Below are 18,480 nucleotides of genomic sequence, written 5' to 3'. Positions count from 1 at the left end.
TCTCAAAGGTAAAACTGTTGTATCTACTCCTACCACAGCGCCTCTTCTAGCAATCAGGCAAGGTAAAGGGAAAAAGAGGAAGCCCTCTTCGAAGGGTACCAAGGGAAAGTCTTTTGATGGCTCCTCTTCGAGTGGAACCAAAGGAGGTTATGCTACTCCCTCTTCCAACCCGAAGGATGCACAATGCTTCTACTGTCAGGAAAAGGGGCACTGGAAGCGAAGCTGCCCCAAGTACTTGCGGGATGTTAAGGATGGGAAGGTAAAACCCATCCATGCAGGTATTTACACTATATTGTCTAATAACTCACTACATACTAATTCTTGGGTCCGTGATACAGGGTGTGGAATTCACATATGTTCTGATTTGCATGGCCTAAAAAGAAGTGAGGATGTGGAGCACGGGAATATAAACTTGATCATGGGGAATAGGAAAGCTTCACCTGTCACCAAGACTAGACTTTATTCTTTATTGCTTAGTAGTGGGTTAATATTAGATTTGAATAAATGTTGTTACTCGTCTAAAATGGCGAGGAATATTATTTCCTTTCATGGTTTGTAAGAACAAGGATTTACTTTTTCATTTGATAATGAATGTGGTGGTATCAACGCTTTCTATAATGGTTTTTTTTTTTTATTTTAAAGCATTACCTTGTGATGGTGTATATGAAACTGTGTCGATTGTAGACAACTTAGGAAATAATGTTTTGCATATTGATTCTTCCACTAGTTTGGATAAGGCATCCTTGTCGCATTGTCGTCTTGGACATGTTAACAAGAAGCGCATAGGACAACTCCAAAAGGCTGGAGTCTTGGAGTCATTTGAATTAAGTTCAGATAATAGTTGCGAATCTTTTTTACTTGTAAAAATGACTAAGTCACCCTTCACTTGTACTTGTGCTAGGGGTGAGGGTTTGTTGGATCTCATGCACACCGATTTGTGTGGGCCCTTCAGAACCGCCATAAGGGACGCTAACCGCTTCTATGTGACTTTTACTGATGATTATAGTAGGTATGGCTATATCTACTTAATCTAACATAAGTCAGAAACCTTTGAGAAATTCAAAGAATTTAAACAGGAAGTGGAGAATCAGTTGGGCAGGAAGATAAAGATGCTCTGGTCCGATCGAGGTGGTGAGTATCTTAGTATCGAGTTCATTGACTATCTTAAGGAATGTGGAATTGTTTCACATTGACACTTCCTAGGACACCACAACTGAATGGTGTGGCTAGGAGGCCCAATCGAACCTTGTGGGACATGGTTCGTTCCATGATGAGTCGAGCTTCGTTACCAATCTCATTTTGGGGGTATGCCTTAGAGACTGCCTCACATATCCTTAATCTAGTCCCTACAAAGAAGGTTGCCAAAACACCTCACGAGATCTGGACTAGGAAAGTTCCCAATTTAGACCACATCAAGATTTGGGGTTGCGAAGCTTTTGTGAGGTGCGAGAGTCAGGACAAGCTCGAACCTCGAAGTGAGCGGTGTATTTTCATCGGCTACCCACAAAAATCTTTTGGTTATCTCTTCTACAGACCGAGTGCGAATGTTGTCTTCATGGCGAGGAGAGGAGTCTTTCGTGAGAAAGAATTCATAAGCTAAGGAAACAGTGGGAGGAAAATTGATCTTGAAGAACTTCAAGAGTCAAGCAGTGAAGGAACCTCAAACACTAGCAATCAACCTGTGGAGGAAACTGATGTTGATGAGTCTGTATCTCTGAGGCGTTCCACAATGGTTAGGAACACACCTGAGTTTTATTATGGTTTCCATATTACTACAGAAGGTGATGCATTTATCAGTGATAGTACACTGATAAATTTGGATGAACCTAACAACTTTAAGGAAGCCATGGTAGGCCATGAATCTGCCAAATGGAAGGAGGCTATGGACAGCGAGATTCAGTCCATGTATGACAATCAAGTTTGGATCTTGGTTGACAATGTACTGGGTCGTAAGACAGTCGGGTGCAAATGGATCTTCAAGAAGAAGAACGACATGGATGGGAATGTACACACTTATAAGGCACGACTGGTTGTGAAGGGCTTTACTCAAACTCTGGGAATTGACTATGATGAGACCTTCTCACCAGTAGCGAAAATTAAGTCCATTAGGGTTACTCTAGCCATTGCTGCATTTCATGATTAAGAAATATGCCAAATGGATGTCAAAACCGCTTTCCTTAACGGATAGTTGGTTGGGGATGTTTACATTAGTTAGCCAGAGGGTTTTGTCGATGCAAAGTACCCTAATGGAGTGTGTAAGCTTGATAAATCCATTTATGGATTGAAACAAACATCTCGCAGATGGAATCTTTGTTTCGATGAGAAAGTCAAAGAGTTTGGCTTTTCGATGAGCGAGGATGAGTCTTGTGTATATGTTAAAGCTAGTGGGAGTATAGTTAGCTTTTTGGTATTGTATGTGGACGACATACTACTCATGGGAAATGACATCCCAACCTTGCAGGAGGTTAAGTCCTGGCTTGGGAAGTGTTTCGCTATGAAGGACCTGGGAGAAGCTGCTTATATCCTAGGGATAATGATATTGAGAGACAGGAGTAAAAGACTAATTGGACTTACTCAAAGTACCTACTTGGATAAGGTGCTGAAAAGATTCAGCATGCAGGATTCCAAGAAAGGTGACTTGCCAATCCAGAGTAACGCCAAACTGAGTAAAACTCAGAGCCCGAGTGTTGAAACATAAAAGTGACCCTCTTAAACTTGAAGAGACCCGAAGCCATCATGAGACCCACAGTCAAGTTCCACACCGCAATCAAGAACCACATCCACAGTCGAAGTCATCAATCTTAGCTTTTAGTTTTATCTGTTATTATGTCTTTACACTTCTTTGTCCAGTGTGTCTTGCATGGCAACCTTAGACAGATTTAACTTTGTAATCTTTGAGACTCTATAAATAGAGCTCTCTTATTCTAAATGAATACACATCTCGATCAATTATCTGTATCTTGAAATATCACATTCTCTCTTACTCTCTCATCTTCAAACATCTTCAGAGTCTAATCTGCAATATTAAGTTCGTTATCTCTTCGGAGCAAGTCAGCTTTGACTTAATCACTAAGTTTGATCTCATTTACTAACTTGGGTTGTCTGCAATCCTTGTTAAGAATCAGCTTATAGTGTCTTCTTGATATAATACTTATTGTCATTTATATTTCCTTATATTTCCGCATCTAATCATCTAACTATCTAACTCTAACTTATTATTATTGTTGAGATTTATGATCCACTGAGTTAAACTTCTTTCCGCATTATTACTTGTTCTAACGTTTGTTCAAGTGTGTTACTCAAGTTTTTCTCTCAACAATTGGTATAAGAGCCAAAGTGGTTGCTTTTTAAACAAGAACTCTGATTTTAAAAGGCCTTCTATACCACTGGAGCTCATTTCTTAAAAAAAAATCATAAAAATCAAAATCTTTTCAACAACAAGGAAATATGGCACAAGCATTATCTCTCAATGTTTCCAACAGTGTTGGAGGTTCGAATAGAGCTCCAATACTGGTGGCAAACGAATATCATCACTGGTCTCAAAGAATGGAGAGGTATCCACGAAGACTTGGATCAGATGTATGGAGATCTGTGGAAGAAGGACCTCATGTCCCTGTTCTTACTCCAGTTCAGAACGATGGCACTCAAGCTAGACTGGGATGAGGTCAACCAGCCATGAATCGTCCCACCAAAGATGATCTTGATAAGATGGAAAACGATGCTATTGCCTTTTATGAGATATCTTGTGGAGTTGCTCCTGAAAACTTCGACATCATCATAAATTGGAAGTCAGCCAAAGAAATCTGGGATGTTCTCAAGAACTTGTATGAAGGTACATAACAAGCTCAAGATAAGAAGCTTACAACCGCACTCAACGAATTCAACAATTTCAATTTAATTGTCACAAAGTTATCAAATGCTGGCACTATCCGAAGTAACCATGAGACAAATCTTCAGTTTCTCAATGGTTTGGGTAGACATTGGAGTACGGCCAAGATGATAGTCCAAGGAGATAGAAAAATTCATTATTTATCTCTTTACAAACTGTATGGTGAGCTACAAGCACAAGAATCAACCGTACTCAAAGACTGTGCTGACTTCGGAGGACCACTTGCTCTCGTAGCAGAAGCACCTCACACTTGATCTTATTCACCCTCCGCAGTCATACGAAGCAGACTCAGAATACGATGATTAAAAAGAATTCGAAAACGCTATTGCTCTAGTTAGTCAACAATTCAACCGACTACCTCCCTCATCTTTTCGCAAAAATCAGCAGTTTACTAAACCTCCCTTCAACCGCAACTTCAATCCTCAGAACACTCACGCGATATCCCAAAAATCCTCACCCAACACCGCATGTCACACCCCCAAACCAGAACGGCATAAACGTTCGGGGGCGGAGGACGTCATGTACAGTATCATAACAATGCATAATAGTAAAACAAGCAACAACATCATCCATTGCATTAATAATATAATTTAATAGAAGTGTGTTTTGTATAGATTATAAGACACCAAAACTTGAATCAAAATAAAAGACGAGCCTTGAACGTGCTCCGTCTTCTCAAAACCTGGTCATCGGTACCTGTCTACTAGTGACCTGAGAATACAAGTTATTTTGAAAGCGTTGATCAGCATTAAAGCTGGTGAGTTCATAAGTATTTTAATGTCATTTTTTGTACAAGTTTGATGAAAGTGTATGTAAATGTTTGATGTAAAAGTTTGTAAGTGTTTTTTATAAATGTTTGAATACTTCCTAGAAAATCCTATATTTTCTACTAATGTAGCTTTCTACCAAGACTCGACTGTTTTGTAAGTTTGTTGTTTTGTAAAAGTGAGTGTTTTTCCCAATTATGACTATCATTACCAAAATATAGTTTACATTACCGTTTATGTGAAAAGATCACAATATAAATGTAATGGGAAAAATGACGATGTACAGTAGTATTGTATATCAGTAACTACATATGTACTAACTACTTTAAACCTGTTTGTTTAGTTAAGGTAAAATGTGATGAGATTATAACCATACTTGATTGACTAGTAAAACACGACGTTCGAGACATCGAAATGGTATGACATTCCTCACCTGTAGACCTGCAGGTCCCACTATAGCTAGCAGCAAGGTGTAGGATGGTCAATGTAGAACTAATCATATTAAGCATATAATGACACATATATGTATATAATTAGTCTATGTAGAACTAATCATGCAAGGAAACCACCTTAGGGACTAGGAAACACTTAGATTGAAGTGTTATAATCACATATGATTTCATCAAAGGGGTTTACGGCCATGCAAGGGTGTGTACGACCAAGAAGTGTACGACCAAAGTGGTGTACGGCGAATGGGTGTACGGTCATGGAGTGTACGGCAAAAAGAGGTGTTTATGGCCCTATCTAGCATCCATTAAGTGTTTATGATCTTATGTTGGGACATGAGGTGAGTTTGAGGCCAAAACATGCACTAAACAAGGGTTTACGGCCATATGAGGAGTGTACGGCCGTACACCCTTGGTGTTCATGCATTAGATGATGAATCAAGGCTAGGAATCAAGTGTTTCTCAAGCTTAACTAGCAGATAGAAGAGATACTCACACTTTTGAGGGTTCCTATGGAGTTCACAGCCCAAGAACAAGCAGGTGTTCTTGGTGTTCGTGGTGAAAGTGAAGAAGACTTGAAGATCTAACCAAAAGAGGTAATTTCATGGATGAAAACATGGATCATCACTAGATAAAGCAATGTATCAACTAATCAATGGAAGGAATACTTACATCTTTGAAGATCAAGGTGAAAAAATCGATGATAGTTGAGAGAGAATCGAATTTCTTGGCTTGGAAGTGTGAAAAGTGAAGAAAAAAGAAGGATTGGCTTATGTATGGGCATGAGTTCACGGCCACTTTGGGTGTACGACCGTACACTCCTCTTGAAGGAGTGTATGGCCCGAATTCAATATGAAGAACATCAGATAACTCATCCCTAAATCCAAACCTTGAATGAACTAGGCTTAGAACACTTAAACAGACCCTAAACAATGATAAAAGATAGCAGAAACGAGTCTGACTTTGATTGAATTGAATGGTTGTACAAGATAGAAATTTCGGGTTGTCACATCATCCCCCCGTTAGAGAGAATTTTGTCCCGAAATTAGAGTTTAAGCAATTACAAATATCTAAGTAAAAAGATGAGGATATTTCAATTTCATTTGATCATCGCGCTCCCAAGTGAATTCAGGTCCTCGCTTGGCACTCCAGCGAACCTTCACTATCGGGATACGGCTTTGCTTCATTTGCTTGACCTCTTGGTCCATGATCTCTACTGGTTCTTCCACGAAGTTGAGGCTCTCGTTGATCTCGATCTCGTCGAGTGGGATTACAAGAGTCTCATCGGACAGACACTTTTTCAAATTCGAGACGTGGTAAGTAGAATGTACGTTACTATGTTTGCGAGGTAGTTTGAGTTTGTAAGCTACAGGGTCGATTCTAGCGAGAATCTCGAAAGGCCTTACGTATCTTGGATTTAGCTTTCCATGCTTTTCGAAGCGTATCAAGCCCTTCCAGGGTGAGACCTTCAATAGAACACGGTCGCCCACCTGGAATTCCAAAGGTTTCCATCTCTTGTCTGCGTAGCTTTTCTGTCGGTCTTTAGAGGCTTTCAATCGCACACGAATCTGAACGATCTTCTCTGCTGTTTCCCGAATGATTTCCGGACCTGTGAGAGTGCTGTCAGGAACTCGTCCTTTAGCTAACGGAGTGTCACCCACCTCAGCCCAGCACAGAGGGGATCTGCACTTTCGGCCACAGAGGTCTTCAAATGATGCAGCCTTTAGGCTCGTGTGATAACTATTATTGTAGGAGAATTCGGCAAGGGGTAAATGAGTATCCCATGCCTTCCCAAAGCCTATCACATAGGCTCGCAACATATCTTCCAAAGTTTGAATAGTTCTCTCACTTTGTCCGTCGGTTTGCGGATGGTAGGCTGTACTCATGTCCAGCCTAGTTCCTAGGGAACCCTGTAATGACTGCCAAAACCTTGAAGGGAATCTACTATCTCTATCAGAGATAATGGATATAGGAACACCATGCAGTAGTACGATCTACCTAATGTATGTTCTAGTTAGTTTCTCCATCTTGTCAGTCTCTTTGATAGGCAGGAAGTGTGCGGACTTTGTTAACCTGTCTACGATCACCCAAATGGTATCGAGACCACCCGATGTCTTGGGCAACTTGTTTATGAAGTCCATTGTGATCCGCTCCCACTTCCATTCAGGTATCTCCGATTGTTGAAGTAAACCTGAGGTTTTCAGGTATTCGACCTTAACCTTGGCGCAAGTAAGGCACTTGCTCACAAAGGTAGCAATCTCTGCTTTCATGTTAAGCCACCCGTATAACTTTTTAAGATCCAGATACATCTTATCTGAACCTGGGTGGACGGAATATCGAGTGTTGTGTGCCTCGATCATGACCAAGTCTCTGAAACCACCGTGCTTCGGTGTCCAGATCCGATCCATGAGATATAAGGCTCTGCCACCCTTGACTTCCAAGTTTTTATCCATCCCTCTCAGGGATTCACCCGCCAAATTTTCTGGTTTCAAGGCTTCTAGTTGAGCCTCCTTAATTTGTGTGGACAAGTGTGAATGGATAGTCATAGTCAATGATTTGACTCTACGACCAGAGTATTCTTTCCGACTTAGGGAGTCAACTACTACGTTGGCTTTACCGGGATGATAACGAATTTTGCATTCGTAGTCACTGAGTATCTCAACCAACCATCGTTGTCTCATGTTGAACTCCTTCTGGTCGAATGTATGTTGAAGGCTCTTATGGTCTGTAAAGATAGTGCTTTTTGTACCGTACAGGTAGTGTCTCCAGATCTTCAGAGCAAACACTCTGCTCCTAACTCAAGATCATGTGTGGTGTAGTTGAACTCGTGTGTCTTTAGCTTTCTTGAGGCATAGGCGATGACCTTACCTCGTTGCATCAGAACACAGCCAAGCCCTTGGTTGGATGCATCGCAATAAACCATGAAGTTTTCTATCCCTTCTGGGAGGGATAGTATCGGTGCGGTGCATAAGGCTCGTTTTAGTGTTTGGAAATCTTTCTCTTGTTTCTCTTCCCAGTCAAAGGCCACGCCCTTCTGGGTCAATGTTGTAAGCGGTTTCGAAATCCGGGAGAAGTTCCGAGTGAACCTGCGATAGTACCCAGCGAGGCCTAGAAATTGACGAATTTTTGTAGGCGTCTTCGGTGCTGACCAGTTCTCAATGGCTTTGATTTTGGAAGGGTCCACGTGGATTCCTTCTTCACTAACCACGTGACCCAAGAATTCGACTCTTCGGATCCAAAATTTGCATTTAGAGAACTTCACATAAAGCTTCTCTGATCGCAGTGTTTTCTAAGACCTGACGTAGATGTTGACTATGCTCCTCTTTACTACGAGAGTAGATAAGTATGTCATCTATGAATACAATGACGAACTGATCCAAGTAAGGACGGCACACCCTATTCATTAAGTCCGTGAATACTGCGGGCGCATTGGTCAATCCAAATGGCATCACTACAAAGTCGTAGTGTCCATAACGAGTTCGAAAGGCTGTCTTCAGAACATCCTCCTCTAGCACTCGTAACTGGTGATACCCGGATCTCAGATCTATCTTTGAAAAGTAATTCGCCCCTTGAAGTTGGTCGAATAAATCGTCTATGCGAGGCAGAGGGTAACGATTCTTAATGGTCAGTTTGTTCAACTCTCGGTAGTCGATGCACATACGGAACGATCCGTCTTTCTTCTTGACGAACAATACCGGTGCTCCCCAGGGTGAGAAACTTGGTCTAATAAAGCCATTGCTGAGAAATTCGTTAATTTGACCGGATAGTTCCTGCATCTCAACTGGTGCTAGTCGATAGGGCGATTTGGCTACTGGGGTAGCACCGGGAACTAAGTCGATTCTGAACTCGACTTGACGCTGCGGAGGTACTCCTGGTAGTTCTTCTGGAAAGATGTCGGGAAAATCGCGTACTACTGGGATGTTCTTTATGTCCTTCGTCTCTTGGCTCACATCGACAAGATGAGCAAGGAATGTGCGACATTCCTTTCGTAAGTACTTCTGGGCTTGTATGCTCGAGATAATACGAAGGTTCGTGCCGGGTTTATCGCCATAGATAATTAGGGTTTCGCTAGACGGTAGATTAAGGCAAATGGCCTTCTCGTAGCACATGATGTCGGCACGACGAGAACTCAACCATTCCATGCCGATAATGACGTCGAAACTTTTAATTGAGACCGGCATGAGGTCGATTGGAAATGAATGGCTATCTAGAGTTAGTGTACATCCTATTTATATGCAGCTAGTGCTCTCTGTTTTTCCGTTAACCATTTCTACAGTGAACGGTTTTTTATGTGCACATGATTTTAGTTTAAGCAAGTGAGCAAATTTCTGGTTCACGAAACTCCTCTCCGCTCCACTATCAAATAGTATGCATGCATATGAGTTATCGAGGAGAAACGTACCAGTGACCACTATGGGGTCGGCAACTACTTCCTCGTGGCCCATAGCCAAAACTCTTCCCACTCCGACGGCATTCCCTGCCTTCGGGCAGTTTCTTTTGTAGTGGCCCACCTCGCCACATCTGTAGCAAGCCTGGCCCACACCAACGTCGGGGACTTGGGTGATTGGCTTTGCCGGAGCCTTGCAGAAACGGGCAGTGTGCCCTTTCCTGTTGCAGTTAGCGCACTGCATTTCCCGGCATGGTCCATTATGGTGGAAGCTGTATTTTTTGCACTTAGGCAAGCTCCCAACATACTGCTTCATCGGTGCAGTAGCAGTAGGTGTTATTTCAGCATGAACAACCACAACCTGCTACTTTTTGGCAGCGTTCTGTGTCGCCTTCTTCTTCTTGTTATCCCAGAACTTCCGCTTGTTGTCAGCGGCTTTGGAGGGTTCTGGGATGGCTAGGGTTGTTGATGGGGTACGGACTCCATGATCAATGAGTCGTTGTGTCAATCGCTTGGCAATGTCGAAGGTAGTGGGGTTTGAAGCTAATACATTCCCCTAAAATGGAGGCACCAGCCCCCAGATATACCTCTCAATCTTCTTTCCCTTAGTACGGACCATTCCTGGACATAGTGCCACCAGATCGCGGAATCTGGCAGTATAGGCCACTATGTCGGAGCCCTTCATGGTTAGGGTCCACAGTTCCTGTTCTAGTTTCTGAACCTCGCCCCTCGAGCAGTACTCCTCGATTATGAGCACCTTCAGAGCTTCCCAACCCATAACATTTGCCACTATTAGAGTTAGTGACTTGACATGGCTATTCCACCATGTCAGGGCTCAGTCCGCGAAGGTGCATGCAAAAAATTTTACTTTGCTCCCTTCCGGACAGGAACAGATCTCAAAGCTCGATTCCGTTTTCTCGAACCATTGCGAGAGGGCAATGATTCCGCCAGTCCCATTGAAGGTCCTGGGTTTGCAGTTGGTGAAGTCCTTATACAAGCACTCTCTAGAGCGCACTGGAGCATCACCTTGAGTGGAATGAACAGTTGTTCCACTCCTGCTAGTTCCACTAGCACTGAACTGAGCTAGGGTTGCCGTAACAGCCGCATTTACTACAGCTTGGATAGCTGTTGGATTGTATTGTGGAGGAGGTGGTGGTGGATGTTGATTCGGAGTTACCGGAGTAGTGCATCTCGCTGATCGACGTGGAGGCATCTTGCAGCTATAAGTTTAAAAATATGAAGATATTGGTAAGCATTTGATAGTGAGAAAATGAGAGTGAATCATATACTAACTCTCCATAGCCCAACAAATAGATGAGAGTGTGATTGAATTAGAGATCTAGTAGTAAAAGGATGAAAGCATTTGGATAAAGATTTCCCACGAGATTAGATATTTGTCAATAATACTGGTATTAAAGATGTAACAAGTTCGGTAAAATGACCTAGGAGTAGGTCTTACATCAAACCAGAATAAGCAAAATTTTGACAGCAAAAAGACCAAATAAACTGAAAGTTCAAGGTCTTAAGATAAACAGGAAATTACAGGGAAAACTGCTACTTAGAGCATAGAAAAGAAGGCTATTCCTTTAACCAAAAGAAAGGATGTGCAAAGAATCTCCTACTGGCGATGGGCACCCGTCGGGCGAACCCTTAATGCGGCCAGCTGGCGCTCCATATCTAGCAGGTGTCGCTCGTACACTCACTGGCATACGCGGAGTTCTATGACTTCAGCTCGAGTCACAGCTAGTTCTTGCAGTAGCGTCTCATTGTCTCTCATAGCTCTCTCGTGAGCATCTTCAAGACGACGAATGTGGACTGTATTAACTCCAGCATTAGCATCAACCTCCATGACTCGGTTGATGGCTGACCTACCCTCTTCATTTCGAGCAATCCTGCGAACCAAAATAGGCAGGATTCTGTCCGCTGAGCCTCCCTCGCTCAGGTTGTAGAAGCTTCGGTCTCCATTGTATGGTATGGTTTGACCCTGTTCTTGAATCCATGTTCCCAAGTGTTCCGCCCACAGAGGCGTCGGGCCTTGAAAAGTCGGACGAGGGTTAGGATTTGGGATTGGAGCTAACAGGGGTAGATCATTGACTTTTGGTTCGGAGTCAGAATCCTCCGGGAAGTTCTATGCGAAGTCATCACCCAATGGAATCGCATGATCCTCTTCTGGCTCATCATCGAGCCATCCACCATTTCCTTGTTCGGGGAAGTACGGGTCGTCGTGGGGATGGAATCCAGCCATATTATCTATGCGAGAATAGGGGTAAAAGAAATAATTAATAGACGTACTAATTAAGATAATTATAAGATGATACTTACCAGTTACTCTAACATTTATGTAGTGCATTCCAATCATATGTAACCAAAAGAGGATAGACCTTCGAATAAGTGATCCTAACTCCAACATTTACATAGTACATTTACGTAGTGCATTCCAGTCCACAACCAAACAAGTAAAGCAAAGATCAAAGATTCTAAGTCTATGACACCTTAGTCACATATAACCTTAGTGTATCCACTCAGCAACTATTGAGATACTAATAAAGACCTTTTTAGTTTGCACATAAGTAATTATAGTAACACAAAATACTCCTATTGTATTTTAAGTTTATATTATGTTCTAATGTTTTCATTGTAGTAGTGTTGGTAAGTTTTTAGACTTGCTGCAACACCACAACCATTCCTAGATGACACTGATTTTAGTATGAATGCATGTATATATACTTTGGTTAAATAGTTTTTTATTTAAAAGTATAAACTCTTGGTCATAGTATTTTAATCCCGATGTGTTTATAGTTGTATATATTTTATGGGTTGATATACTCAATTCATTATAAACAAAGCTCTGACACCAATCTGTCACACCCCCAAACCAGAACGGCGGAAACGTTCGGGGGCAGAGGACGTCATGTACAATATCATAACAATGCATAATAGTAAAACAAGCAACAATATCATCCATTTCATTAATAATATAATTTAATACAAGTGTGTTATGTATAGTTTATAAGACACCAAAATATGAATCAAAATAAAAGACAAGTCTTGAACGTGCTCCGTCTTCTCAAAACCTGGTCATCGGTACCTGTCTACTAGTGACCTGAGAATACAAGTTATTTTGAAAGCGTAGATCAGCATTAAAGATGGTGAGTTCATAAGTATTTTAATGTCATTGTTTGAATAAGTTTGATGAAGGTGTATGTAAATGTTTGATGTAAAAGTTTGTAAGTGTTTGTTGTAAACGTTTGAATACTTCCTAGAATATCCTATATTTTCTACTAATCTAGCCTTCCACCAAGACTCGACTGTTTTGTAAGTTTCTTGTTTTGTAAAAGTGAGTGTTTTTCCCAAGTATGACTATCATTACAAAAATATACTTTACATTACCGTTTATGTGAGAAGATCACAAGATATATGCAATGGGAAAAATGACGATGTACAGTAGTATTGTATATAAGTAACTACAGATGTACTAACTACCTTAAACCTATTTGTTTAATTAAGGCAAAATGTGATGAGATTATAACCATACTTGATTGACTAGTAAAACACGACGTTCGAGACGTCGAAATGGGACACAAACTCATGCTCTCCCTCCAGGAGACTCTGGTTACAAAAGGTGACACAGTAGTATATTGTCGCGCCATGAAGTAGTGGCTCACATTAATGTTATCTTTGTTATTGTATTAGTGTAGTATGTTCTCTCTGTCCTAGTATAGAGTATGTTCTCTATGTTCTAGTATATAGTATGTTATCTATGTTTCTCATTATAGTATGTTTGAACTGTCTCATGTATGAACTGACACTTGTAAGTTTCACTGTTCTAGAAATAGTAAGTAGTGACTTCCTAAACTATACCTATTATAGTTTACTAGTAATGTTGTTTGAATGACTGATTATGTTTGAACACCTTTGCTACCCAAAGGTATTGAACTGAATGAAATAACTTTTACATCTATATGCATATACATAATATATAACTAAGATTCAAACGACATTCGGACAAACAACCGATACCCTAAGTCCACAACCAAACAAGGAACAGGGAATAAGGCGAGTTGTTAGTCCTAAGCCCTTTTAACCTTATTTATATAACTATATCCATATAGACATGATTTTTGACAATATATAAGTTGAAACGAGTTTAATAAAGAATTTAACATATAAAAGAGTTTTAACCATTAGAATTGCTATAGATGACTTGATGTCAATTTATAAAAAGGTTTTTGAAACAGTCAGATAACACAGTTTTGAAGAATAAGAAATCTACTTGATTGACAGTTATTAATCACATGTGATTGATATAATAACTAAAATGTTTTCTACTTGTATTCCCCCCACCCCCATAAAAGCATTTAAAATCATTTAAAAGATAAGTTAGGGGTATGAACTCACCTGTAGTGAGTGATACTAATGTAAGTTCGATATAGGATGCTAAGTGTCAAGTGAAGCCTCGAGAACAAACGAATCCTATTAAGCATATAACGACACATATATTTATATAATTAGTGTATATACAACTAAGCATGCAGGGAAGCCACCTTAGGGACTAGGAAACACTTAGATTGAAGTGTTACAATCACATATGATTGCATCAAATGGGTTTACGGCCACACAAGGGTGTGTACGGCCGAGTTGTGTACGGCCAAAGTGGTGTACGGCCAATGGGTGTACGGTCATGGAGTGTACGGCCGTACACTCATGCAAGAAACATGCAAAAAGGGGTGTTTATGGCCCTATCTAGCATCCATTAAGTGTTCATGATCTTATGTTGGGACATGAGGTGAGTTTGAGGCCAAAATATGCACTAAACAAGGGTTTACGGCCATATGAGGAGTGTACGGCCGTACACCCTTGGTGTTCATGCAATAGATGACGAATCAAGGCTAGGAATCAAGTGTTTCTCAAGCTTAACTAGCAGATAGAAGAGATACTCACACTTTTCAGGGTTCCTATGGAGTTAATTTCACGGCCCAAGAACAAGTAGATGTTCTTGGTGTTCTTAGTGAAAGTGAAGAAGACTTGAATTTCTAACCAAAAGAGGTAATTTCATGGATGAAAACATGGATCTTCACTAGATAAAGCAATGTATCAACTAATAAATGGAAGGAATACGTACATCTTTGAAGATCAAGGTGAAAAACTTGATGATAGTTGAGAGAGAATCAGATTTCTTGGCTTGGAAGTGTGAAAAGTGAAGAAAAAAGAAGGATTGGCTTATGTATGGGCATGAGTTCACAGCCACTTTGGGTGTACAACTGTACACCCATGTGTACGGCCGTACACTCCTCTTGGAGGAGTGTTTGGCCCGAATGCAATACGAAGAACATAAGATAACTCATCCCTAAACCCAAACCTTGAATGTACTAGGCTTAGAACACTTAAACAGACCCTAAACAATGCTAAAAGATAGCATAAACGAGTCTGACTTTGATTCAATTGAATGGTTGCACAAGCTAGAAATTTCGGGTTGTCACACCGCCATCTCAAAACACTCAACCCAAAGAGACACCGCAGTCTGTCAAGACAACTGACTCCGGTACCTCAGCAGAAGAAAAATCTGATGTTGTAATTTGTCACAAGTGCAACAAGGAAAACCACTTTGCTAAAGATTGCAAAGCAAATGTAGTAAAAGACAGAGCATTCTATCTCAGAATGGCTCAAGAAATTGAAGAAAAAGAGAAAGCAAGGGCATACGTAGCCCAAGTCAAGAGAGACAATCAAGTGTGGTCATCCGGAGATGAGGATGAAGATATCAACAACATCAAGGGTAAAGGCAAAATCTGCATGATGGCAACTGCGGACGAAGATGGTTCAACCAAACTGGAGAAGAACTAATGCTACATGGCAAAAGATGGAACTTTGAGCATCGTTGAGCAGGTAAAACTTATGATCCAAACTCTTAATTATACCATGCATGATTGTCAACCATTTCTTGACAACCTTAATGACACATGTGTTGCCATCCTTTCAGACTATAACAAAGACTTAGATGAGAAGAACATTGCGTCCCAAGAAATGTTTCATGTTAGAGGACGTCTAGAAGACAAAAGACTCAAAGTTTCCATGCTAGAAAAAGAGTTAGGATTAGAAAAGGATGCGAAAATGTTATGTGAAACTCAATTAGGCATAACATTAGATTAGAGAGACTTAGCTCAAACTGAAATTGTACGTTTAAATCTTTTAATAGAAAAACTATTCAATGAAAGTGAAGCTATTGAAAATCTTGTGAACAATGGAACCGTAGATAACACCTATAATTGGGGTTGGTCCAATGGGTACTCCACCAAGGACTCATCACCCCGATTTAACAATGATCGTCCCTATGTCCCTCCGGACCGAGAGTTTCATTTCCCAGTCAATGACAAAACCTTTCCTGAGGACATCAAAACTCATTTTGGTCGACTTCATAATCTGAGTAATAATTATGTTATTGAAGAAATTCTTCCTGAATTCTCGGGTCACTCAAGTGATCAAATTCCTATCTCTGGCACAATTTATCCCAACTCTCAGACTTCATCAGTTGCTGATGAAGAAATTCTTATGGAATCCGAAGTTCTCATGAATTTCCCATCTCTGCCTTCAGACTGCAGTACCGCTCACAACAATTCTGAACCGCAGTCTGACCAATTGCTACTGATCAAATGTCCCACAAAGAAACCAACAATTCTGAACCGCAGACCACAATTAAGAGTTCCATGACCATTCAGCCAATTCATCATGAGTTGCCTATAGAAAATTTCGAGTACGGTCATTGCTCCCAGAATCCTAAACTTTCTAGTTCAGATGAATCAAGTCCTCGTGCTCAAAAGCAATCTAATGGATCTAAGAAACCGTAGTTGAATCTCAATGATTGCGGTTCTCCAAAAACTCAGGAAAAAATGGTTTTCAAATAGGAACTTCAATCTCGTGGTAAAAAGCGGGAAATCTTTTCAAAAAACAAAAGACAAACTAAAATTTCAAAATCGAAGAGTACAGAAAAACTTGTTTTCTCAAATTACTTTTCTAAAAACTCTTCAGTCAAGAAAACAAACAAAAAGGGATGTACTGTTTCTAACATCTGTTCAAACCCCTCTAACACAATCCAAAAGAAAGTAAAGTCTTTTCGAAGCAATGGTTTTCAGATGTATTCCTCAGATGATCCAAAATGGAAGGGGATTTTACCAACTCCAACACACTTAAAGTCACCTCAGGCTTTTAAGAAATCACATCCTAGGATATCTATAGGTGCTCACACACGCTCAAATCGTACTTTTTCAAATTCCAATAGCACCACTGTCAGATCTCACTCTTCTCGGACTGGTCACAAAACTATTACCACACCCTTCAGACCGCTGACCACGCAGATTGTCAGGATAAATGACAAAAAAATTTCATCTAATTGTCATTGTCAAAAGGGATCACCTCAAGGAAAATCTCGCACTTTTGAAAAACCTCGTAACTTTTCTAAACCTCAAGGCAAAAATTTTCATCTAATTGTCATCTAATTTTTATTGTCAAAAGGGATCACCTCAACACTTCAAAAGTTCTCACACATCCTGGACTAGGTCTCAAGATTGACATAAAACCTGTCCCTACAGCCTCGGTTCATGTATCTTTGAAAAACCCACCAGTCGCCTCGGGCTCCAAACTTGTTTGGGTGTCCAAACTAACCGTGTAATTTTCAGGCAATGTGCAAGGAGGATCAAGAAGAGGAGTTGTTAATAGATAGTCCCTGCTCCTTGCACATGACTGGAAGGTTAGAATACCTTCTAGATTTTGGGCCTATTTGCAATGGTGGAAAAGTCACATACGACAACAATGTGAATGGAATAATCCGAGGTTACGGTGTGCTTACTACAGGGAACTTCACTATTCAAAAGGTAGCCTACGTGGAAGGTCTTAAACACAATCTCATGAGTGTAGGCCAACTGTATAAAGCAGTCCACATGGTTGAATTTGATAATGAATACTGCTACATAATGACAAGCAATAGAAGCACCTGTTTGATCAAATCCAAGTCCGAAGGGACCATGTATCCTTTGGATGTTTCTCTAATCATTGGGAAACCGCAACTGTGCTTTCTGTCCAAAGCAGCATCTGAAGTCAGCTGGCTATGGCACCGAAAGCTAGCCCATCTTAACTTCAGATATATCAACAATCTGGTTGCCAGAGAACTCGTCCAAGGTCTTCCCATTCTCAAATTCAACATTGACACTCTCTGCTCAGCCTGTGAATGTGGCAAACAATCAAAAGCAAGCCATCCTATGGTGATTGATTCTTCAATTTCTGAACCACTAGAACTCTTACATATTGATCTCTGCGGTCCATCTACCGTAGCCAGTCTCCATCACAAAAAATACATACTGGTTATAGTTGATGACTTCACTCGTTTCACTTGGGTCTTCTTCATGAGACTCAAATCAGAAACTCCGCAGGTGCTGATCAATCTTATCAAAGAAATTGAACTTCAAATAAAATTACCAGTGTGCCGCATCCGAAGTGATAATGGAATCGAGTTCACTAATCATCTTCTGAACAGTTTCTTGGTTTCAAATGGCATCAGTCACAATTTCTCAACTCCTTACACCCCGCAGCAGAATGGAGTAGTAGAGAGAAGAAACCGAACTCTGGTGAAAGCAGCCAGATCTATGATTAACTTCGCGAATCTTCCTCTCTATTTCTTAGCCGAAGTAGTGGCCATAACTTGCTTTGTTCAAAACGGAAGCATTGTCTGCACGCGTCTCAACAAAACTCCGAATGAGAGCCTTAAAAATCGTAAGCCAAATTTCAGATTCTTTCACATCTTTGGGTGTAGATATTTTGTGATCAATAACAAGGATCATCTTAACAAATTTGCACCGAAGTCAGATGAAGGCATTTTCCTTGGCTACTCAAAAAACAAGGTAGCCTATAGGGTTCTCATCAGACGCACGAGACTAATAGTATAAACCTTCGATGTCAAATTCGATGAGTATTACGTCCGCAACACTACTCCTTCAAATGAAA

The sequence above is a fragment of the Lactuca virosa genome, chromosome 3 (genome assembly GCF_052849685.1).
Source record: "Lactuca virosa cultivar CGN04683 chromosome 3, Lactuca_virosa_CGN04683_v6, whole genome shotgun sequence".
NCBI lineage: Eukaryota > Viridiplantae > Streptophyta > Magnoliopsida > Asterales > Asteraceae > Lactuca > Lactuca virosa.
Note: the sequence above shows the minus strand (reverse complement) of the source record.